General features: G+C 37.4%; 1 long non-coding RNA gene across 1 annotated transcript; it reads left to right on the forward strand.

Annotated features, from left to right (window-relative positions):
- The first annotated feature begins 1,929 nt into the window (after positions 1 to 1,929).
- Positions 1,930 to 20,583, forward strand: LOC145670686 (uncharacterized). Its single transcript, XR_014128375.1, has 3 exons — positions 1,930 to 2,063; positions 13,659 to 14,091; positions 20,450 to 20,583. It is a non-coding gene; the product is annotated as an uncharacterized LOC145670686 (long non-coding RNA).
- Positions 20,584 to 26,774: the final 6,191 nt, after the last annotated feature.

Here is a 26,774-nt window from a genome sequence, read left to right on the forward strand (position 1 = left end):
CAATACTTTTCAGTGGAAAAAGGGATGAAATTTCAAAGTTCCAAATCAAAGTAAATAGACCAACGTAAAGGGAGAAAAAGTGTAAAATTTTCCATAAAATTATGCGTACAATCCAAACTTCAAATTTCCGTGTAATTAAGCTTACAGTACAAATTTTATGCCTATTTTTCTCATAACTTTATGGGTTGATTGCCCTGTGCTGTAAGCGCTCCAAATAATAAACATAAGCTTCAGCAATTATTATAGCAAAATGCAATGGATATATGAAGCCAAGAACCGCATTTTTTGTTTCTAGTTATTTTTTCTTAAATAACATCGATCATTTTTACAAACCAACTCACTACCAATTTTCCATATATAGAAAGTGCCCACTCCCCCACATAAAGGAGAATTTTAAAAAATGTTAGGACACACACTGTTTATTTTCAATAAGGAGTTAATACACTGAATTTCAGCTCCGTAAGTTTAACGGCTTGCGAGATACTCATTTTTCTTTCGCAAAAATTCGGATCCTCACTACCTCCTTAGGATATTATGCATTATAATAAAAGCAATATAACATCCCAATTTGGATTAAGGCCTAACTATATACCAAAAGTAATTTCATTTGACTTTGCAATTTGACCGTGATGATCAGGCACACATAGTTACATTCAATTTTTTTTATATATAATAATTTATATATTACAGTGATTCAAAAATGTATTTTTTCCAGTAGTTAGCTCTAGAAACTCACAGGTCTCGAAAGCCAAGTAGTAGTGTAAGTCCTATTGCTATTATTACTATTAAAAATATCAATATCCAAAAGTGCCTGAAGTTCTTTTTTCACTTGGTTAGATATACTCACCCCAGGTAAGTAGACAGAAACAAATGGAAAAGAAAAGGAAATGAAGGTCTTGAAAGTAAAACGGAGACCAATTTACCAGTCCTCAGAAGATATTGTCTACAATGCAGTGAGCAGAGAGGGTCGGTAGATCATACTGAGTCGGTGGGTCGCAGTGGGTCACGGTGGGTGGTGGATCGCAGTGGGTCATGGTGGGTGGATGGTGGGTGACAGTAGGTCATGGTGGATGGTGGGTCACGGTGGGTGGTGGGTCACAGTGGGTCACGGTAGGTGGTAGGTCACAGTGGGTCACATGCTGTTGACCCATGACCCACTAACCCACCCAGAAAACTTGACCCACTGACCCACTCCATATCTGAACAGGAGGACCCTTTGCGAATCAGAAGTGCAGGCTCGAGAGTTTTGAGTTTTTCTTGAACACGGCTCAGCTGCTGCCTGCTGACAGTACACATTTGCATTGATTTTCTGACCAGCTGGTAGTAGTTTCCGATGCACGAAGCCACGAGCAGTCTACAAACACATATGATGACCTTTTTTTTTCTGGTGCAGTGTTGGTTTCGACTGTTTTGGAACGGGTTCATGGGATGCTAACCAATGATGACAGTGACGTGGAGCTCCGTACAGGACCTACTTCTCATCACATATCAACACCCTGTCCAGAAGTGGCTCTTTCCTCAGACGAGACAGCAAAGAAACACAGGTGTCTGCTCGCATTGCCTTCTGGTCCGGAGTCAAATCAGGTAGGTCACATCGACCCAACTTACAGTGCTTCCCAAGTTGATAGAGGTGTTGCCGAATGGTTTCTCCACTCACACTGAATTGTAGTCCACACTGAAACAACAGCCTCAAAAGGTGCGTGTTTTCATGTAACAAAATTCATTTGTTTAACTTATTTTTTATTTCAGAAGAACAAACTTTGTCTGCGATTAACAAATCTGCTTTGTAACACGCGAAAAAGCTAGTTTGTTTAAACGCGACTTTGTTCAGTTTAAACAAAGTGCAGAATTTATTGAACTATTTGGTTATTCCAGTTGTTAACCATTAATAAATCGTCCGTTTGGTTCGTACAAACAAATCAAGATGGCGGCGTTCAAGGAAATAACAGAAACACAACTCCCAATATTTAATGAAGAAACTAAGCTTTGTAGTGAAAGCAGCGATTTGCTGCCAAGAAAACTATAATCCTGGGGATTAACAGAGGCAGTACGCAAGTTTGCAGGTAGGAGGAATATATTTATAATACTAAAATATTTATAACAAATCACATGCTGTATCCTTATGTTGTTGCATGTATATTTTGATACAATGTGAAAACAATTAAGCATATTTTAAAATGTTTGGCGTAAGTTCTTTATGTGGTAGCTCGTGTATAATTATGTACTGCGTGTGAACGGTATATAACTCATATGTCCTTATATGTGGAACCGCAAAGTAGGTCTACTACGTTTGCCGTTTAGTATAGTTACATGCTATCATGGCATTTCTTTCATAACCATCAGTTAGGAACACCACAGAGTGATAGGACAAATTGACAGACGCTATTTGAAACCATGAAATGTAAGATTCCTTGAACGAATTAATCCGAGATGTTAAAGTATTTAGTGTGTGCCCTATATCGTGCCTCTAATCTGCAGTATATACATTGTGTACATGTTTTTTTTTTATCTGATTTTGGCTATTGTTTAGCTTGGGGGGGGGGCAGGTTTTTAACCTACTTTTTTTTGCGATATTCTATTCACATTCGGATGGGTTAGGTCAATAACATTTAATTCAGACAGTATTAGCGAGCGAGCGTTAGCAAGTGAAGGCGGATTAGAGCCCCGCAGGGCACGTTGTTTTCTGTCTTCGTTAGTGTCGGCCAAGGGTGGATAACTTAACGAAATGTGCAATATTTACAATTTGTTATCTGTTACGGTTACTATTTTGTAACCCATTTCTGCACCTAGTCAATAACGTTACTAGTCAGTGTAACTTTTAAAATGGTACACTCTGAATTACGTTACATTGAGTAACGTTACTCAATGGAACATTCTGCATTTTGGTACTGTAGTTACAGTCACCAAGGGATTAGCGTTACTCGAAATACTCACCTATGTCGTACCTGCTTGAGATTGTTAAGATAAAACTGGTTCCACTGAATACCAGTTCTCTCTCGAACCCAAAGTGTTTTGTTCCTTGATTTTAGCGATGTGAAACGTATTGAAATTCTGCAGAACATTTTTGTGTAAGTAGACATATTTTTGTTATGATGAGTACCATTTCTATGTTTCTGTTTTCTTTATTGGTTACCTTTTGTACCTGTATTTCATCTTCTTCAATTCTGGGGTCTTGGAGTTACACTTGAGTAACGTTTAAACATCCTTGGCGACAGGGAGTCTAAGGTTTTACAGTCTGTTTTCTTTTTCCTCATACTTAAGATTCAGTAAACAACTTAGGCCCCCAGGCACATGTCCTTTGAGAATAGCATTACTTTAATTGCTCTTTATTTAAAAAGAGTAAAAAGAGAAATGATCAAAGAGTGAAGTTTTTAATATAATCTTATTGATAAGATTTTTACTTCTTGTGATGACACTGCTGATAGTTGAGTTGATTTGAAGTTTAACGTCCTTTTCGGCAGCGAGGCTTTATGAGACGGGACCTACTGATTAACATGGAATCGAAACCACATGTGCTCACGCCGGGAATCGAACCCGGGTCTCCCAGGCCAAAGGCACGTACGCTAAGCGCTTAGGCATGAAGGAACTCACTGCCGGTAGTCACCATATATGTTTATTTTACAACAAGCTTGCACTGACCAATGTGGTTGAAGCTCGAGCTCACTTCCCAACAAAGATTTAACCCGGAGCTACATACACCAAAGTTACACATACACTGGCCCCCAGGGAAGCAGGAAGGACATTTCATTTGCTTGCAAGCAATTTAGTTTATAAATCAAATACATATCAGACATCAGTGGCGTAGCGAGAAACTCATCAAGGGGGACCAACACACAAGCTTTGGGAGAAAGGATCTTCTGAGGGGGTGCACCAATAACTACCAGTACATTTGAATTGAATTGGATTTTTTAAAATGCCTTTAGGTACCTGTGGTGTCAATGAGGAAATGCCATGGAAATCCTACCCAGAGAGCATGCTTGCTTGCCGCAAGCTTGCCTGTCGCTTTTATTTGATTTTATTTCGCTTTGGCGACACAAAAGCTTATTTCTGCTTAGCGCAACCCATGCTTCACTTGCGAGACGCTTTTCTTTAGATTGAAGTAAAAAGCCAGCGGGCGTTCGATTTTCAGTTGTTCTAAAAAAACCACGTGACGCTGATCTCTTCTTCGGCGACAAGATAGTGTTCACATTGTTAGCGTCTTTTTAGCATTCACCTTGAGTAAAGGACAAACTTATTATTATTATTATTTTCTTTTTTCTTTTTTTCTTTTTTTTCTTTTCTTTTTTTTTTTTTTTTTTTTGTATTGTGCCGTCTAGTACTCTAGTCCCACGTACCTATAATGTAACTCTATTTTCTAATATTTCAGTAACCATGAGGCATAACGAATTGTAGTATTTGCGTATAAAGCATAAATGTGAACATATGTGGCAGCAGATTTGAGCCTACTTATTTCGCGAAAGAATACAGAATTGCTGCAGATATTTTAATATAAACTTGAAGTTTAACTTACAGTATAAACTTCATTTGAACGTTGTGTTTAAAGTGTAAACCTTTTTCTGCGTTTGTATATAAAAAGGTAGAAATTTCAAGTACTCGCGCCTAACATAACGAGATATTGGGTATTAGTAAGAAGCAACGGCGCCTTGCTTAGGGGAACTGGCCACCTGGAATCTCTAACCAGGTAAAAAAAAAATAGAGTATCCGTAGCTGGCGGAGAAAAATAAGCAAGTCATTTAGTGCGTCCATCCCCATTGATTACATCGCGAGCTTCATTAATACGGTTGGATTACTTACCTCTCTGAGGATTAAGGAAACAACCGTCGAATTGGATTTAAGCCTCCACGGAGGCTAATACACCTAATTGATTTTTACTGTTGACGAACTTGCTATTCTCTTGATTAACGATTTGTTTCCGATATTCTCCTCTTCGGAGGCTGATATCACCCAAACTATTTGACGACTTTGGCATATCTACCGGATAACGATTTATATTAGTGCTTCCTCTTCGGAGAAGTAGGCACCTTAATTAAATTCACCCTTAGAGCATTGCTCTAAGACACCACAGTATACAGGGGCGATCAGTACACTCTTTTGTGGTAAGCTGGCGCCATCTCCCAGTTTAGTTAGCAGCAAAGTCAGATAAAAAAGTACAATCACCCCGGATTCCAGGTCTCAGGGGCAAAATAGCGAAACCAACGTACAAACCAGAAGATTTTCTAGTGCCTTTAGGCAAAAAGAAGCAAGTAGCCGCCCCAGCGGAATTGAAATCCACTACACTTAAGCAGTCCAGTGCTTCACAACCATCCACTTCGAGTAAGCCTGAAGACATGGACTTCACGGTAGTAGGAACGCTGAAGCGACGTAGGTCTTCTTTAGCAAACATCAAGACAGAACATCTCACTAATAGTGTCCCCGACTATCCACCTCTTCCACTCAGTAATAATTTCGAGGTTTTGTCCCCAGCACAACCAGATAATGCTAGTACTAGCACTAAAATTGCCACGACAAACCAACCACCCAGTTTCAAACCTCCTCCGATTTTTATTTACGGAATTACCAACACCTATACATTTATTAAGATTTTGTCACGAGCACAGAAGGAGCCCCCTCTAGCTCAGTCAACTAAGGAGCGCATTCGGATTCAAGCGGCAAACAAAGATGATTACAATTCTATCAAGGCTTACTGCGATCAAACGAAAACTGAGTATGCCACAGGGGTAGCAAAAAATGAAAGGCCTATTAAGGTGGTTGTCCGAAAACTGCCTATTGACATTGACTTAGACGATCTGAAGGATGAATTTATGCGACTGGGCTACAAACCAACAAGCGTTCATCAAATGTCTCGCAAAAGCAAGACAGATAACATGAAAATTATGATGCCACTGTTTTTGATTGCTCTGGAACGAAGTGCAGCTATTAAAGAGATCTATGCTATCAACAACCTACTTCATTACAAGGTCCAGATCGAACCATATAAGCCTCCCTCGGTGCTACAGTGTTACAGATGCCAACGCTTGGGGCATTCACAGGACACTTGCCAAGCGTATCCGCGCTGTCTCAAATGTGGTCAATTTCATTTCACCCAGTCCTGCAGTAAATCCGACACCTCCACACCCGCCACTTGCGCGAATTGTCAGGGAGATCACCCGGCAAATTACCGTGGATGTCCAGTATTCAAATCCTATTCTGAGGCTCTTAAATTGCCGGCACAGCAGCCGACAAAACTTCAAGATAAAGCGGAGAAAACTGTCAACAAACCAGCAGCAGAGACAATTCCCAATCCCACTATTAATAATGTCCAACCTATGGCTACGGACAACGAAGACGCTGCAGCCTCTCCTGCTTCCCACATCCAATCAGCTTCTGCCGTAAAACAGGAGAGCCCCAAAGAAGACCTGGACCTAAAGTCTATTCTTTCATTCCTCAAGGGGTTACATATCCACAAAATCAACGCATATTAAACGTGATATTACCCGTTTCCGTCAAGCAGCAGCCTCAGCTTCCAAGGCTGCAGCAGTAATAGAAACAATACCAGAAATGGTTGACGATGGCTGTTTCTAACTCCAGCGTCCTACATCATACACTTATTCTTGCTACATGGAATGCAGATGGTCTCGAGGGGCAGAAACAAATGCTAATTAGATTTCTCACACACCATAGAGTTGATGTCATGTTTGTACAAGAAACACACTTTACTGCTCGGATCACTACTTGGCGACTACCCAATTACATTGTCTATCGCCAGGATAGACTGGGCAGACAGAAAGGAGGATTACTACTTATAATCAAAAAGGCTTTCCCAGTCAGGTTGGTTACAATACCACCCCTACTTACTTTAGAGGCACTTGCTCTTGAGCTAATAACTCCAGGCGTTCCATTAATATTGGTTACCGGGTACAGGTCCCCGGCCACACAAGTAGAGCCCACAGACTTTGATGTCATCGCAAACTTAGGGCCAAAGGTCATTTTAGCTGGAGATCTTAATGCTAAACATGGAGAATGGAACTCGATTCCTTCAAACAGTGCTGGAGACGATTTACACCAATACCTCCTCACGTCCAACTTCAACATCAGTGCTCCGCCAGACCCCACTTATCATCCAAATTTCGGCGGACAACCCGATGTGCTTGACGTCGCTCTTTGTAAAGACGTATCCTTTACTGTCCATCCTTATGTCATCTCAGATTTAGACTCGGACCATGATCCAGTCATTTTTCACGTCTCACACCGCAGCATTGCCCATTGTACCCCTATTTTTAAGCAAATAGAAACCGATTGGGATATTTTTAAACAAAAACTAAACACTATGATCGATCTCCGAGATCGGCCAGCTACTATTGAGGACATCGACCAAGCGGTTTCTCATATATCATTAGCACTTCGAACAGCAGAGGCACCGAGCTCCACTACCAATATCTCTCCAACGCACACAGGACAATGTGACAGTCTACATCTGCAGATCTATCTTCATTTAAAACGTTGGGCTAGACGCCGATGGCAGCACACACTACATCCAGCATACAAACATTATGGAATAAACTGCGTGCGAAGCTCAAGATGCTCGCACAGCGACAAAATCAACGGTACTGGGAAGATACTTTTCGAAATATCACAGCAAATGATCAAAAAATTTGGACATTCTCTAAATCCTTTCAGCGTGCTACAAATGCTTCCAGAGCTAGAGTCCTTCAAGGCCCACAAGGACTGACTCAAGACCCACAGTCGCAAGCGGATATTTTCGCTGACTCCCTGGAAGAACAGTTCCAGCCTAACAGATCACGTCTTGATCCCTATCTCAAACAGCACATCCGAACCACACTACATAGCCTAACTACACAAAACCCTATACATGATATCATCTTAGTTACACCTCGAGAAATAAAAAAACATATCAAATGTCTGCCGGCGAAGACAGCATCCGGGCCCGACAGAATTCGATCTGATATCCTAAAACATCCAACCAGAAAACTACTGGTCTTCCTAACCTATTTATTCAATGCCATCTTTCACTTATGCTATTTCCCGAAGACCTGGAAGGAAGCTCGTATTATCACCATCTCCAAGCCCGGGAAGAATCCACTTCTCCCGGAAAAATATAGGCCAATAAGTCTTCTGTCACACCTAAGTAATCTCTTTGAACGTATGTTTCTCTGGAGGCTGAAACAGCATGTAGCTACTAGAGACCTTCTACCATTTCATCAGTTCGGGTTTCGTGCACAACATAGCACTACTACACAACTCGTGCGAGTAGTGGATCATTTAACAGTGGCTTTTAACAGAAAACAACACACCCTTGGAGTCTACCTGGATGTCTCAAAAGCCTTTGATAAAGTATGGTTAGCTGGACTTTTATATAAACTATACACGCAAGGTTTTTCAGATCGTCTTCTGCATTTACTGCGTTCCTACCTCATTGGCAGAAAATTCCATGTGTCTGTTGACGGTGTTAAATCCACGTCTAGACCTATTAAAGCAGGTGTTCCACAAGGCGCTGTACTTTCACCGCTTTTATATAATCTGTACACAGCAGATATCCCGACCTTACCCCATTGCTTTGTTGCAACATACGCCGACGATACTGCCTTTTTCACGACCAGTAGTTCACTTGCACAGTGTTACATATACATGCAACGCCAACTCATAGGTTTTCAAGAATGGGCAAGACGTTGGAGAATCAAAATTGATGTAGACAAAAGCTGTGCTGTCATCCACATTCGGAGACGCATCCGTGTCCATCGAAATCTAAACTATGAAAACACACGCATTCCTCATGCTACGCACGCCAAATATTTGGGTGTAACTTTAGATCGTAGTCTGTAGTCTAACGTTCGCCGCACACATTAGAGACATAAAACAGAGAGCATTACAAAAAATCTCAGCGTCGTACCCCATCTTGCGCTGTAGCTCCCTTTCTCACGAGGTCCGAGTTCACATTTTCAAAATGATAATCCTGTCTACCACCTCTTATGCATGCCCTGCCTGGCAACATGCTTCCCATAGTCACGTACAAACTCTCGAAAGTGTGCAAACTAGAGCTGGTCGTATAATCACTGGTCACGACAGATATACACGAAACAGCCAGATCCTGGAAGACTTAGAGCTACCCACTGTCGGAGACGTTCTACGGCATCTCCACAATAAGTTCTGGCGCACTTTACCCAGACATGTAAATCCAGCTATAGCTAATATCAGCACCGAATACGCACTGCGGAACGTCCATCGAACATCACGCATTTAAAATCTCTCCAGAACTGGTAAAGAAGTCATAATCAGCTACACTGCGACAGTTGCAGATGTAGTCTCCCATACATATCAAAACAATAGTAACATTCAACAAACCACCAGCACATCTTGATATATTCTTTATACTATATTACTCATGGAGTCAGGGGCTCCGGCCCGATACTCTATACATAACCACAAAATTACCGTGACCGTGACCGTTGCTTAGGGAACTGGCCACCTGGAATCTCTAACCAGGTAAAAAAAATAGGGTATCCGTAGCTGGCGGAGAAAAATAAACAAGTCATTTAGTGTGTCCATCCCCATTGATTGAATCGCGAACTTTATTAATACGGTTGGATTACTTTCCTCTTTGAGGCTGAGGAAACAACCGTCGAATTATATTTAATACCTCTACGGAGGTTAACGCACGAAATTGATCTTTTCTGTTGACGACCTTTCTATTCCTCTTTGCTTAACGATTTATTTTTGATACTCTCCTCTTCGGAGGCAGAGATAACCGGCTAACGATTCGTAGTGCTTCCTCTTCGGAGGAAAAGCACCTTGACAAACTAAAACCTTAGAGCACTGCTCTAAGTTCATACCTTTTATTGGGAACGCCACTACCCTTCCTGTAAGTTGGCGCCATCCCCTACTCTAACAATAAAGATGGCTTCTCAGAAGACATCCACCAAATCTGAGAAAAAATCTCAATCGACGAAGATTCCTGCTATTAGGGGCAAAATAATCCGAGCCACATACAAACCAGAAGACTTTCTTCTGCCCTTGGGCAAGAAAAAGCAAACAGCCATTCCAGGGGAGCTCAAATCAAATCAAAGTACACTTAAGCAATCAAGTGCCTCACAATCGTCTACTTCAAACAAGCCTGAAGATATGGACTTTACAGTAGTGGGAACACTAAAGCGACGTAGGTCTTCATTGGAAAACTTCATTGGAGAACTAAGCAGACTATCCGCCTCTACCAGTCAGCAATAGGTTTGATGTTTTGTCTTCCACCCAAGCAGATATTGTTAATGGTAGCAATAATACTGCTCCGCCAAAACAGCCGCCCAGTCATAAGCCTCCTCCAATTTTCATATACGGCATTACAAATACATATACTTTCATAAAGACCTTGTCACGAGCATTGAAGGAGCCCCCATTAGCACAACCAAATGAAGAGCGCATTCGAATTCAAGCGTCCAACAAAGATGATTATACCACCATCAAAACTTATTGTCAGCAAACGAAGACTGAGTATGCCACAGGTGTAGCAAAAGATGAACGACCTATTAAGGTAGTTGTCCGAAAACTACCTATTGACACAGATTTAGACGACCTAAAGGAAGAATTCTCCCTACTAGGGTACAAACCAACCAGCGTGCACCAAATGTCTCGTAAAAGCAAGACGGATGACAAGAAAATAATGATGCCACTGTTCTTGGTTGCTTTAGAACGAACTGCAGCAGTCAAAGAAATATACGCTATAAACAACTTGCTTCACTACCAGGTTCAAATTGAACCTTACAGTCACCCTCAGTCTTGCAATGTTACAGATGTCAACGCTTGGGGCATTCACAAGACACCTGCCAAGCCCACCCGAGGTGTCTCAAATGTGGGCAATCGCATTTTACACAGTCATGTACCAAACCAGACACATCCACACCCGCCACCTGCGCAAACTGTCAGGGAAATCACCCAGCAAATTTCCGAGGCTTTCCGGTATTTAAATCCTACTCAGAAGCTCTCAAATTGCCGGTGCAGCAACCGAACAAACACCCAGGTATACCTAAGAAAAATGTCCACACACCATTCTCAGAGAAAACTTCCATTCCCACTGCTGATAATATCAACCTGTGACTAAGGATAACAATGATGTTGAAGCTCCCACTTCTTCTCACACCCAACCAGTTACTGCCGTCCAACAAGAGAACTCTAACGAAGATGTTGACTTAAAATCAGTTCTTTCATTTCTCAAGGGCTTACATTTCCGTAAAATACGTTAAGTTATCCACCCCTGGTGTTGGCGCCCCATTACTAAACAATTACCCTCATTACTAGGTTAAGTTAGCTTAGGTTAGTATAGGTTCTGTTCTGTTAAATAAAAGTGGTAACTATTCCATTAGAGAGGCATTCCGGAAAGGCGGGTGCCACTACGAAACTTTACCCCTACAAGTTTCATGATCAATACTGGAGGGGGCAAAATGTGGCATGAGGTCAAATATCAGAAAGAAATCACAGCAACCAAATGATCAGCTAATCTTGGGGGTAAGAAAAGGTGGGAGCACTGCCCCTTTGCCCCCCGAATTGCAAGTGTACATACGCCTACACTGCCTAAGTATTAAAGGCTCAGTGAGTTCCTCCATGCTATCTACCTGCCTTCGCTGACTGAGGCTCCTGTGCTCACCAGTGGTCGGATTGGGTGTGGGTTTAGCATCTCTTTCAGCAGTGATATTATATGAGATTTGGACCTACAGCTTTACAAGGGATCTGAACTCAGGAACTCCTACTAGGAATCGAACCCTTGTCTCCCTCGCTGAAGACACGTACGCTAATTATATACCCACAAGGCGCTCTGAGCATGTTTAGAAAACTCACTAATTAACCCTGATACGACATTAGGAGAAAGTTTCCTCAAAATATATACTAAAAATGGCACCTTGGAATCCATAATATGTGTGCTGGCCCATTCTTACACTGTGCAATTACTAAGGCAGTCAAGTAAGCCGAGACTTGTCTATGTTGTTATGCTGTAGATATAGAAAGTTACGTACCCAGAAACACGTTTTATAATTTGATATACTGTACTTTGTACTATGCTGAAGAAAAATGTTATTCCTAAGTGCCGGTATTTCAGCTTCATATTGTAAAAGTGACAGTGATATTGCAGCTATTAAAAGAATATAAGTGCAATTTTTATAGAGCGTCATTTTGGTTAAAAAGAAATAAAAAAATAAAAAATACGACGTCATGTGTACATACCAAGTAACATAGAGAGTAGTACCTAGGGGCAATAATAAATCTAATTATAACTGATTATTTTCAAAAGATGATCAGAAAACTTTTAAAGTGTTTTTGTTTCAACTAGGATTATTTTATTTAGAGTTTTTTGTTTTATTCATTTATGTTACACATTGATTGTTCATTTAACCTCAACGCCCTCATGCAACAGCGAGGTAATGAAGGACGGAACAGCAGCTTAAAGGGGATATGAACCACAACTCTTTGCACATACAGAAATCCTCCTTCATCTTCACTTGAATTCAGGATTGGGGTGGCAGCGGCTGGGTTGAAACTTAGCGTCTGGTGCGTGGGTTTTCTCGGTATTCTCCAGTTTCCTCCCACTTTCTTCATTTCGCCATTTCATTCATTCCCGTCATCACCGTCTCCTTTAGCCTAACCGGAATACTTCTAGGACGTAAAACTCAAAGATTTCATTTTTCAAACCCAGGTTCCTTTGATTACAAAGGCGACCAGCTACAATCTCTTGCACAGAGGACACCTTAAAAATAAAGTACGTTGTACTGATCTTGCTTGTGAATCAAAGTACGTTGTACGTTGTACTTGTGAATATTTTAAGAGTTATTTCAGGATAAAAATACACAACTGAACAAGTGACATCACTGTACATAGTTATACACATTATTAAAATAAATGGGAACTTCAAAACACTACAGAGTACAGAACATCTAATTAAGTCCAAGTTAGATCACCAAGCCAGAAATACAGCGATGTAATTTAACTCGCATATCAGTAAGAGAATTGAATAACGATATCAATTGTTTGAATTCAGTCAGGCTCTGAATCATTTCTATTATTTTTGTGGGGGAGGGGTTAAAATAATTTCTTTCTTGGGAAAAAAAAGTTTAAACCATGTTGGTTTCAACAAGTCAACCCTAGTTTTCAGCAGTCAATTAATTTCTTATAAAATAAACTATGAAAAGCAGCATCAAACGGTAGAATCTTTGCAAGCGCACAAATCCTTTGAGCTACGTCGGTAAGGAACCCTCTATTTTAAATGACGAAGCATTATTTCCACTGCAGCAGGCTTTTCGGGCTTAACGTAAGAACAAACATAAGTGATTCGATCAACTTGCAGATTTTTGTTTGTGGAAACTTAGAAAAATATATGGAGTTACGTTTTCCAATAACGCTGCATTTTTGATAGGGTGAGACTCAAGGGAACAGCATGCTGTACTGCCAGTGTTGCGTTTTCATTAAATATAGGGTGCCTTACCAGCAGGGTTGTCTGATTTAAGCCTGATACTTTTAAAAAGAGGTTGAAGCAAAAAAAAAAAAAAAAAAATCCAGTTCGCTGATATTCATGGTGAAGTTTTGCTTATATTTCAAAACGAACTGTGTTAATTGCATCTAATATTTAGCTTGTAATTAAGGTGTCCAGACTTCGATTCACAGTGGGACAACATTTTTTTCAGGTGCAGTGCTCTTCCCGCTCGTCGAGTGACTAGCACGCGTGCCTCTGGAGCACGGGATCCCGGGTTAAATTTGTGAGGTTGGGATTTCACTTTAAAGTGTAGGCCCACGCCTCATATAGCCTCGCTGGTGAAAAGGGGAGCTTAACTTCAATAACCAAAACAAATCAATCTTCCAAGTGCATTCCAGAACGTTTCATTCAAAGGAGTTGTGTCGTTTAGTTTAATTGGTTACTGAGAAATTTACTAAAGGAATTATCATTTTACAGAACAAGAAATTGATGATGAGGCATTTCCCTTGCTTACATATACAATGATAGAAAGTTTGTTTACGAAGATTGGACAAAGAGCAAAATTTCTCAACAAATATGAAAACTATAAGAGATCTCTGACTGTTTCACCTGTGGATATAGGTGTAGGACTTGAGAATGTCCAGGTACTGTAGTATATAAAATGTTTTTGTTTAAAAATTATTAGTGCCGATTTCGTAGTAGCACCAATTCGAGACACGACCATAAAATGGATACATGTAGATTGGTTAATTTAAATACTCCGTATTATTCAAATAATTGTAAACAAATAACCATTACTTATACCACCTGGTATTTTGTATTATTTTCCAAATGTTAAAGAATCTAAAATTTCATTTTGTATTCAGATTATTGAAATTATTAAGAAATTGAACTTTCTTCTCAGGAAATATTTGAGGATATGAGTAGCATACAAAATTTTAAGGAATGTAGCAGTTTCCTCCCACTTTCTTCATTCCACCATTTCGTTCATTTCTGAATAAAATGGTTTTTGTTCACCAAAATTAACACAAAGCCTTAATAATGCAAAAATAAGAGTGGATTTTAAAACAAAAATGGGTGCCATTGGAAACCAAAAGAACTAGAATGTAAATAATGTTCATTTTGAACTACCAACATGTTAAGGCAGCTGCACAAGATAGTGTTGTAAATAGAAAAAAAACGGTTCGTATTTTTTCAGAAATGTACTTTTTTTTTAGAAAAAAAACATTGCCTCTCATTTTTTTCTAAATTTCGTTTTTTTTCAAATAGTCATTTGTAATGCATCTTACGTCTATTTAAGTATGAAATATTGTAATGTAGGTGTAATCACCGTAAAATGCTACATAAATTAAACGCTAGATACTGATACGCTACAAATATTTTACAATTTACATGAATACCATACCTATTAACAATTCAGGTTTCAGCAGTTTTCATCAATATCAACTAAGAAATAAAAGTAGAAATGAAATTTTGTTTTTTCGTGGAAGCAGGCCTTTAATAAGTACGAAAATAATGTCACGAACAGTATAAAATTCCAATAACTTGTCTAAAGGTAAAAACTAATACTAATTTGCCTAATAGTATTTTTCTAAATGTCATATATAAATAATTTGTCGGCTATATATATATATATATATATATATATATATATGATATGCAGAGCCGGCTCTACCATATATGCAACACGTGCATTTGAGTGGAGCGGCAAGCTTGGATGGTCCGGCAAAATCTGTCATAAGTATATTATTTAAATTAAATATTTCTTGTTGGAAACAGACTTCATGATGATGGTAGTTACATTTACTAAGCTGACCTTCTATTTCAATACTACATTCATAAATTATTTGATTGCATTAGTTTAGATTGCATTAGTTTAAGGCCATATGGACAATGCTAAAGCAAATGGTCGAATAAATCCGAGAACAAATTGCTTGATTGTTGTCAAATGCAAGAATTCAATTCTCGAATAGTAATGAATATCTGTTTCATTTAGTAAATTATCACAGTTTTGATATGAAACTAGTCTTGTTTTTGTCAGAAACAAGTTCCTTATCATTGAAGATAGAAACAAGTTTTTTTTTATGTTAGAAGATGCAGAAGAAAAATCAAGAAATAAAGATAAAAGAGCTAGTTGCACTGGAGTTGCAAACTGATACATTGAGATTGAAGCTCGATAGTGAATTCTATAAAAAGGATTACCATCTTTCCTCTGCAGGTGTAAAAATGAAATGAAGTCATTAAGTTTTACGTCAAACAGTTATGCCGGTTAGGCTAAAGAAGATGGTGGTGATGAACAATGAATGAAATGGTGGAATGAAGAAAGTGGGAGGAAACGGAATAACCCCGAGAAAACCCACGCACACGGTGTTTGTCCACCACAAAGTTCACTTGACGGGGGCTGGGATAGAACCCGGTACCCCAAGCACCAGAGGTGAAGGCTCTACCACTGAGCCACCGCGGCCCCACCCTCTGCAGGTGTGAGTGTTTTATCTTTCACTAACATAATAGATTAATATTTAAAGAAAAACACAACACAACGGGATTGCATTTTTAGTAAGTATTTAAGACTTTCTGAGTGCAACTGCACTTACCCTCACCTTTGTTGTTCATGCTGAAGTAGCATACTTAAAATCATGACTTTTAAGATTTGTTCTTTCTGGAGAAAGGGGGAGGAGGCAAATTATGCCATTGCACGAGGCGACAAATTGACTAGGACCGGCCTTGATGATATGTATATAAAAGACATTAATATAGGATTACACAATTTGAAGTAATGCAGGGTGTTTCAAAATTAATTTTAGGGTTTGGAAACTTTGTAGTATCTGTTACAATTAACTTACAATTATAAATATTATATGAAATGAAAGAGCAACTCAAACAGTTTTGTACGCACGCATGTACATGCATTGTTTCTTCTGTCTGCCGTTAGAAAGAGCAAGTAGCAAAGATGGAGACTAGAGAGCAGAAAGCTTTTTGTGTTTTAATAAAGACTGAATCTGCACAGTGCAACCGTCTGTGTGAAGAATATTAAGGAGACGCTTGCAACTACGTCTTTGTCGTTTGCAGTTGCTACAGGTCTAAAGCCAACAGACTACGGTTTACGTGCCAATTTCGCAAGTGAAATATTCCTGCATAACAATGAAGATTTTCTGGATCGTGTCGTCTTTAGTGATAAATCGACCTTTCACCTAAGAGCTCATGTGAACACTCTTAAATGTTTGCATCTAGCCGTCAACAAATTCTCAGGAGATGGTACAGTTGAAACGAGACTCCCCTAAATTGAATGTGTTTTGTGCCATTTGGCAGAAAGTTTATGGGCTTTTCTCGCCTATCGACTAGATGTGTGCCGTGTGACGAATGAATCTCACATTGAACACTTGTAGCAAAGACTGCTTGGGGTGCTCTTTTACTTGATGCATTGCTTATAATTGTACGTAAAATGTAATAAGTACTACGAAGACCTAAAACCCCAAAATTTATTTTGAAACACCCTGCATTTCTCACCAACAGTGTTGGAACTAAGATGTAAAAAGGAGAGAAAATTTTCCTTATAAAGTTATTGTTTACAACATTATTATTATTAGTCGAGACTATAACTACTACAACAACACGAGTTAGTAGTCAAAAAAAAATGTAATCAAATGTATACTCGGTGGCCCAGGTGGCCAAAGTGGCACACACGGGTGTCATTTGTTTAATCCGCTCCTGTGTGGACACTAATTAAGATATCGGGATATTATTCTTGCAAAATATGGTTGGACTATAGTTTATCATATTAATTTCTTTTTCTTCTGGTGTCGAATTTCCTTCTCAAATTTCACCCGTCAAAAATTCAAGAATTTTCTAATTTCGAATTTTCTTTACTTCTTTTTTCCCTGTAGCTTCCTTCGTTGTAGAAAGACATCCTTAAGACTTGCCAGGTAGGTATCTCGGATGGATACCTAACTGTTGACATCAATTGGACGGGCCTGCGAAGTGTTGCCAATTAGGGAAATTAAAATTTTCCTATATTTGGACAAAAAATTAGAAATTTTCGTTTCTAAATCCGTACCTATACGTCCGAGTGCAAGTCAACTTACGCCAATCGAACAATTGTCCTTACTTAACAATCGCAAGTACAGACCGTTACAATGGGGTAATTAGGGGGCGCACGAAAATTCGTATTTGGGTTCTAACCCTTGATTTTCTAGTTTTTCCCTACTTTAGTGTTCACCGTAATATATTTTTGGTAATTAGAAGCTTTGTTCCTTAAATATCGCCATAATACTTGTAGGATATATTAGTGGTGTACCAATGTTTAATTTAAGATAGTTTGCGTCTGTCTGGTAGCAGTGTTGCCAGCTACAGAAAATTTTAATTCCAGATTTTAGGGGGAAATTTTGGAAAAATTATATGTTTTGTCCCTATTATTTCCCTCTTGTTGGCTATATCGGAACAAGCGTACCAGTATCTGGAAGTCTCGTCTTTGCTTTACGCAACGCACTATAGAAAGTTTCAATAGGATAATTAGGGGAAGTACAGTTGAGGTTTACAGTAGACCTTGATCTCTAATTGAAAACATAACTGTGATTTTTTTTAAAGATAAAATGATATATTTTTATTGACATGCTTACTTTATTAGATATCGTCACAATACTTGTAGGATATATTAGAGGGATACCAAAGCTTACTTTAAGATAGTTTGTGTGTCTGATAGTAGTGTTGCCAGTTACAGAAAATTTTAATTCAAGATTTTAGGGGCACATTTTGGAAAAAATTCCCTTTTTTATTTCTATTATTTCCTTCTTGTTTTCTACATTCGAACAAACGTACCAGTGTCTAACAGCCTCATTCTTAGCCTACACAGCACACCATAAAAAGTTTCACTAGAATAATTAGGGGAAGTACAGTTGAGATTTATATTAAACCCTGTTCTGGACATGGTGAATTTCTGAAGTAGAATGAGATATTTTTTTATAGTTTATGCTTGCTTTGTTATATATCGCCATGATACTTGTAGGATATATTTTTGGAATACTACGGTTTATTTTCAGATAGTTTTTGTCTGTCTGATGGCAGCGTTTCCAGCCAAAACAATTAATTCCCACTATTAGATGAAAAATTCGGAAAATTTCCCTTTTCCCCTATATTATTACCCTCTTACTGGCTATATTGAAACAAACGTACCACTACCTGAAAGCTTCCTGTTTGCCCTACAGAACGCACCATAAAAAGTTTCAATAGGATAGAGAAGCTGTAGCCCCGGCATATTTGATTTTTGCTTCTGAGGCGTAAAAAGTGTCAAAATTTCATGTATATGATAGAATTTTTTCTTTCCCTCTTTGAACGGAAGCCAGCGATTTCAGGATTTCACTGTACCTTGTCAACACACCAAAGATTTGTTTAGGTGACTTGAACCCATATAGCAGCAGTGGTGCTAGATACAAAAAATTTTGTAATTCGGTTAGGGAATTTTTTGTAAATTTTCACCCCTACATTTCCCTCAATAATTTCCTACCTGTTGGCAACACTGCAATGCAACTTACACCAAAAAAATAGCCACATCCATTTTCTAAAAAAAACAAGGCCTTAACCATATCAATCGAATGAATAGTTTTTGAGCAATAAGTCACTAACTGGAAATGTAGGAAAACGTCAAAAATGACCTGGGGCCGAAAGGAATAATCACACAATTTTGCTTGTATAGGTACAAAGAAACAAATGATTTGTAAGTTACGAGGGCTTCGACTCAAGTTCTGTTGATTATTTCAATAATCTGCAACATAAATCAATAAATAATAGTTGCCAGAAAAAAAACAGACATTTGAAAAAAAACATGAAAAAGAACGATGTTTTTTATTGAAAAAAAACTTCACAGAAAAAAAAACGGTTTTTTACAACACTAGCACAAGAAAAGTGTTTTTTTTTTGTTTTTAAATTAATGGTGGAGCAATTAATGTTGGATCACTTGATGTGGAGTGACCCAGCTACTACAATTCACCAATAGTTCGAGTACAATTCTTGAGTGCTCATCCTCAGGAAAATTTTAATAACTACACCATTCTACGTAGCTGGATCGTCACATGCTATGATTTACTTTAGCAGTAACAAAGTAATTATTCTTAGTTTCTCATAAGTATTTTATTATGCTGAATTACATGAGCAAGCTACAACATGATCTTTAAAACCTCCCTGATGATGAACATTCGAAAATAGTGCTCGAAATATTGAATATATTTAAAGAATTTTGGTGGTATTACGAATAATTTCAGGTCACTAAGTGACAGAGACTAATACATGTGCTTTACGTTCCATTCTCAATCATAGATATTATGTTTATTTTATTTCATCACATTGAAACAATGAGGAACACATAGAAAGCTCTCATTAACTATATTTGAAGGGCTTGGGTAATATATATTTACCCCGAAGAAAAAGCAATATTTGCGCTGCAATATCGTACAAAAACGCTAGTCAAGGCAAGAACACTATGTTTACTGCCGTCTAATCTCTGTTTTTGCATACTTGTCAATAGGAACGGGTCATAAGATACAGTGGTGCCCATCCCCCTTATGTCCATGACGCACCCCCCAACTGTCTGACTTAACCCCCTCCCAGCCTGATCGTATAATTATCGTATAGTATCGTGGTATAAAGGACAGAAGAAAAATTTATGCATTGTGTTATCCGTAGGTGTTCTTCCTTGAAAATAAAATCATCTTATTGATTAATTTTTAACCCCCTCAAACATATTTATATAGATTTTTACCCCCCAAATATTTCAATGATAGAGTTTGCGTCATAGCCCCCCCCCCCCTTCCTGGTGGGCAGCCCTGTAAAATATGCTGGAATCCTAAAAATAGTGAAATCTCAATTTTAGAAAAGGAAAATCACCCATATTGCTTTAAGCCCTTTCTTTTTAAAATTCAGTACATCATATTGAGAAAAGTAGAAATGTGCTATTTGTTTTTAAATATTTTGAGAGAAGACTGATCATAAAACTGTATAATTGTATTATAGGTTGTAAGAGATATATTAACACAGTCTCTTATAAGTAGATCTATTTTAAAATCTTATCAAGATAAAAATAAATTGGATGGAAAAGCAAGGAGACATATTGTATCCATTGTAGTAGATCATTACATGGAGTTACGATGTGGATTGTAAGTATATTTTTAGTTATTGGAACATCTAAGTAAGTGATAATTAAAGACCAGTAATGCCATATTTTACCCTTTTTACAGCAAATCGTACATACATATCATTTATTGTGCTCATTGTCCATTTACCATTGTACTGGCTGCTTTAGTTTTGTCACTTTTGTATCAAAATTCAAGTCATATTGCTTGCTATTCAATAAACGTAGGAATAACTTGAATAAACGTAGGAATACTCTACCTTACGTTTCTGCAGTTTACTCGTACGGTTCAGTGTTCTTCTTTTACTTTATTCGCTGACGTCCCAAACTTGCTAGCCTGGACGGTTAGTTAAGGTAGGTTGTTACGTTACTTTTTAACTCTGTTAAAAAAAAAAAAAAAAAAAAAAAAAACTCAATCTTCAAATATTCTTATAAAATGTTTGGATTTTCGAAAAATGTGTTTTTTTTTAATAATATAGTTTTTTAAATCTTTATGTTTTCTTTCAGGAAAATAGTAACGAAATTATAGATTACTCTCAATCATTTCAATACGTAAACCTAATAATCTTCTTAGAATAAATATGATAATCAGGTTAAATTTTAGTTAGTGAATTATCACACTTCGTCTAACTTATTCACTGAAATTGGAGTGAAGCTATAGATTACAGCATTTAGTTTAGCAATTTTTAACCGTTTACAAAGTAAGCAACAGAGGAAACTGAAACCATAACAGTAAATGACACACATAATTTATGCTTACAAGACAAGGCTGTTCTTATTTCTATAACTTAAAAATCATTAATGAAAAATAATTTTGAACGTAATAGTATGTATAGTGACACATAAAGGATGCTTAATTTTTAGAAATATGGTAATTTCGGAAGTTGTGAAAATTCTTCGAGGTTGTTAAAAACCGAAAAACGCAAATTTTAATAAGAACATAATAATTTGTATTATCCGTACGGGATGTATTTTGTGGCTCCGTAAACTGAGGGGCGTAACCAGCGTATTGCAAAAGGAAAGCTGGTTGACAAATATAGAAACAGAAGAATTTTTATTAAAGAAATAGGGATTGTAAAACATTACCATTCATCACGTAATTTGAATCAAACAGAAGCTAAGAAAGGTAAGAAAAAGTTGAAAATCATACTCTAAATCAAATTTTGTATAACCAGTGTTTGTTCCCTTTTATTACATGAACACATATTTTACAATAGTTATATGTGTAAGTCATCCCCTCAGTGGTAATGATGCGTGGGTTTCTTTGATTTGTTTTAATTATCATTTAGGGTCCCATTTCAGCAGCGAGGTTATATGAGACGTATACCTAAAGTTTAACGAGAAACCCGAACCGCTATCGTTCAATACTCTTCCACCGAAAATCAAATCCGGCACACCGTGCACCAAAGGCACACGTGCTAGCCATTAGACCAATGGGGAGGGCTAAAGTGCGTGGGGTATGTGCTTGGTGGTGAACAAATACGTTCTGCGTGGGTTTTCTCCCACTTTTTTTCATTCATGCATTTCGTTTATTATTGCTATCACTTGTCTCTTTTAACCTAAAACAAGTATTTTATTTTTTAGTTGAACGTCTCACAATTACGTCTTTTAGGCTAAAGGAGTGATGATGAATGAATGTGAATAATTGTAAAATTAGTTATTTTCACTTCCACTGGAAATCGAACCGAGCACCACGTACATACATGGCGCACGCGCTTGATACTAGACATTTGGGAGGATTCTTTAGCCTACAGGATATAAACGTGGAACGTTAAAAGCCATCCATAGGTGGGATTATTGAGTTCAAAAATTAAATAGCAAGAGTTTTATTAATACTTTACTTTAGGTATATTGTTAAAAATTGAATGAGTTAAGGAAAAATTTGTGTTACTTTTATTTACGGTGAATGTGAAGCACAATTCTAAAAGTATGATTTATATCATTATTCGTTTTCCAACCAGATATTATGTTGTTCTGTTAACTTAAAGGAACTTAAGTGACGTGATTATAACTTTTCACATGATTACACATTCACATTAACTTATTATTATGTCTGTCGTATAATAATTGTCTAAATTTTCAAGGTGAACTGCCATCTTCCTCAGCGACACTTTCTTATACATTAACAGCAAATTCTTTACATGTAGTGTGATCTAAAAAAGAATTAATGTTGATGTTGGAAGTGGCTGCTGAAGAAGATAGAAGATCACATTGGAAGTTTCGGTAATTTCTGTATGACAGACATATACCAAGATTGCTCTTATAAAGTGTTGAGATTTTGTTTTTCGTAAGATTTACTATCAATCATAAAATGTAATTTGAGAATTATTACTGTTGATAATTAGAAAACCTTTCAAAAATATGATGGGTGTATAAAATTTATGATGTGATTGCGTTTTCTTTCGTTTCGGATTCTGAAGCTTACTTGATAGTGGAAAATCAATCATCAGATGATTACCGGACTGCAGAAGAAAGCAAACACTGATTGAAGTATAATTGTGGACCAAATGATGAAATTTCAGTCCATTGGAGGAATCCTTCGACACGGGAGACTACAGTTCAGTTCAGAATGAAAGCTAATGTTTATTATGTAACATTATACGGATCGTGCATGCTATATATAGCTTCGATGATAAAAGGTACGTTGAACTTGAATCCAGTTAATCAACCAAGAGGAATGTCTATAAGTAGACTTATATTGTGATATTTTACACTGAATTGAAGACTTCTGTTCTATTATTGTTGTAAGAAAATATTTACATTATGAAATGGAAGGAAGTCTTTAAGTTTTACGTCCCATGCTTATACTGGGTAGACTAAAGGAGACTGTGATAATGAAAATAAATAAAATGGTGGAATGAAGAAAGTGGGAGGAAACTGATGAACCACGAGCAAACCCACTCAAACGGTGCTTTTCTACCACAATACCCACTTGGTGTGAGCTGGGATCGAACCAGATGTGAACGCTCTACCATTGAGCCATTGCTGTCCCCAGTATTTACATTATTTCATAAATGATGTTTGGAATTTCTCATTATCATATTTAGGACAAAGAGATAAGAATCACTATTGTCTTCAATATTAATTGTGAAAATTTTATATCAGAAATACCTGGAATCAAACCAGACTGAGGAGTGTGCTCGAAGAGTTTGATAAAATGTAAGAACCAAATACTTGCATGAATAAGCGATTGAGGCAAAGTTCATATGTAAAATCGCATCTTCCAACGATCTGCTAAAATTCCTTTTTAATATTTTTTAATGTTCTTTTTTCTTTTATTATTATTATTATTATTATTATTATTAGTAGTAGTAGTAGTAGTAGTAGTAGTAGTAGTAGTAAAGGGCCGCGGTGGCTCAGTGGTAGAGCGCTCACCTCTGGTACTTGCAGTTTCGGGTTCGATCCAAGCTCCCGCCAAGTGAACTTTGTGGTGGACATATACTGTGTGCATGGGTTTCCTCGGGGTTCTTCCGTTTGCTCCCACTTTCTTCATTCCACCATTTCACTCATTTCTCATCATCACCGTCTCAGCATACACGGTATAATCGTGGAACGTAAAACTTAATGATTTCATTTTTTATTAAATTCTTAGTAATTGTTACGATGATTTAATTATTTTGAGGAAAGTGCATCTGGTATACAGAAGATCGCAATGAAAGTAACCACGTTTTTTCGACAGCTCCGTAAATTCTCTTTCATTGTGTTTGGTATTATCTACTTATCATTTACGAAACAGAATTTTGAACTTTTATAAAAAATGCGTTTCATATACACAAAGGCTTCCATCTGCACAAGATATCTTCAACAAAGGATATGGAGATATAAGTTTACTCATTTCTATAAACAAATAGCTTTTGTCTTCCGTAATGACTTAAGTATGATTGTGCCTATTAAAATATTCGGTAGTATCCTTTTTGATTATGAGATATAAAATATCAGAACATAGTGGCACATATTTCACCGAAAACAGGACAGATATCTTCAACTGAAAAACACATCATCAAAAACTTTTTGTATAAAGTTTCACTAACTTTGACCCATGGCGTTACATAACACTCTTGATTCATTATTGAGATATGTTCTCGAAAGTTGTATTACGTTGCAAGTCAAGATATGTTTTCTTCTCTCCAGGTCCAAATATGATTTCACGGATTAAAGATCTCATAGTCATAAACTGTTTCAGATTTTAAAGTTGATTTTTCAGTGATAAGGTGTAGGTAATATTTTCTACAAGAGAGGTAACAGTAGCAAAAGTTTTCAGTAATTTATGTTTCGACCCAAACCGCACAGACCACAGGAGAAGGAGTGGACCAGCCATTTTCATGATCAAGGGATAATGTAACACGTGATGGTGCTTAGGATTCAATGAGTGTCCATACAGCTCTATATATAGTTCGTGTTGCTCTACTATTAGGTTTTCCAAAAGCAATTCACAACCTTTTGGATAACCACTACACGCTATTATGTCAATGATTTGCCTCAGAAGCAAGTATAGTTCCCACACTTCATCTTTACAAGGAATTAAGTCACAAATAAACGAACCAAAGTACCGCACCAAGCACAGCATCTGCTAAGCATTCATACGTAGAAAGCCTTTTGTCAACTGTTCTGCTGATATTTTTGGAGGTTTATTGCTGCTTTCTATATCCCCATAATCAAAGAACTGTATTCTGCTATTTAAAAATCCAATGTAAATAAATGTCTATCCGTTACGTAGTATCTTAGCATGTAAAATAATTCATAATTACATGCACCCTGTAGGATATCGTGCATTATATCTACCGCATAATTTTCAATAACGTGGAAATTTGGTATTTAATTCCAATTCACTTTTTACACCTGTTTCACTTACATTATTCAGCAAAACAACACTCTCATAATCATTATTAGTTCTGCGCATAACAATAGTAACATTTGTACTACAAATCAAATCGTTACGGTGCATTTTACAAAACTCGCACGGATAATTAGCGGGAAATGATTCTATGAAGCCTAGAACAAAATGCAGACCTAAATTATTTCCAAGGATAGCACCCAAAATGAAGTACACTTTTTGTTATGTGCCAGTTAATACAATATCGATTCCATTTTTTTGTAATTCAATGGTATCCTTAATTAAACTCTGGAAAACCGCCTCATTTCCAAATTTCATTTTATCATTTGACGAAAATAATAATGCTAACAAAACATTTTCCGTCAAAGAACGCAATTCTGAGGGTAAAGAAGGAAAAGCAACGTATACAGCGGCCAACTTATGTACACCGGCATGTGCGCAAAGAGGATCTCCTGTTCAAAGTCATCAAAATAGAAAAAAGGAACGCAATTTTATCCTTGAAACCTTCCTTCTTCCCTTGCCAAAAGTCACCTCGAATAAAATTTGTTATGATTGACTTGGCTTTCCAGTTCGTCCATATATTGCGAACAAGTTTGGAAAGCATTTGATAACTCAAAAAACATGTTCATAGTGTCTTTTAAAGAAATATAGTGAGCAGAAACAACCTCAGGCACTAGAGTGGCACTGCCATTAACTTTTCTGCTTGCATTTGCTGTACCTAAAATAACTAGATGAACAAACTATCCAGTTTCTTTCAATTTCGAAAAACGCATATTCTCTGTGGAGTATATTGAAAATGAACTTTCTAAGGACTCTAACATTGCCAATGCATTCTCACTGTTTCTGTCTGTTCCATTATCTGTTTCAATATTTAAGATTTCCCTTTTCAAATCTGAATTCATAATGTTGTGAAGAAATTCACTAAATCAGAGAAAAGTTCTTGAACACTAGACTGTGTAAGCAAGGGATTACTTAGCTCCACTTTCTTTCGTATGAAATTTTTGAAATTACTACAAACTGTTTCCTCATTTAACGCATTTTTGAAATTACTACAAACTGTTTCCTCTTATCACTAGTACAAGTGCGATTTTCACTTACTTCTGTATTTGGGTTAGTAACATCACTATTGTCATTCGTAGTGCAAAGAGGATCACGTGCTGTGGTTAGAGTACTTCTCACAAGGATATACTTTTCTATACATTTATGTTTGTTTCGTAAATGACGACTAAAGACACCACAAGACTGAAATGACCTACAGCGTTCATTCTCTATACATTTGAAAATACAATATTCTAATCTGTGATGGTGATATTTTAAGTGCAGAATAAGATTTCTGATCCCTAGTTTATCTTTCTTGCAAATATAGCAAATTG

This window comes from Thermobia domestica, chromosome 14 (genome assembly GCF_964235325.1).
Source record: "Thermobia domestica chromosome 14, izTheDome1.hap1.1, whole genome shotgun sequence".
Taxonomy (NCBI): domain Eukaryota; kingdom Metazoa; phylum Arthropoda; class Insecta; order Zygentoma; family Lepismatidae; genus Thermobia; species Thermobia domestica.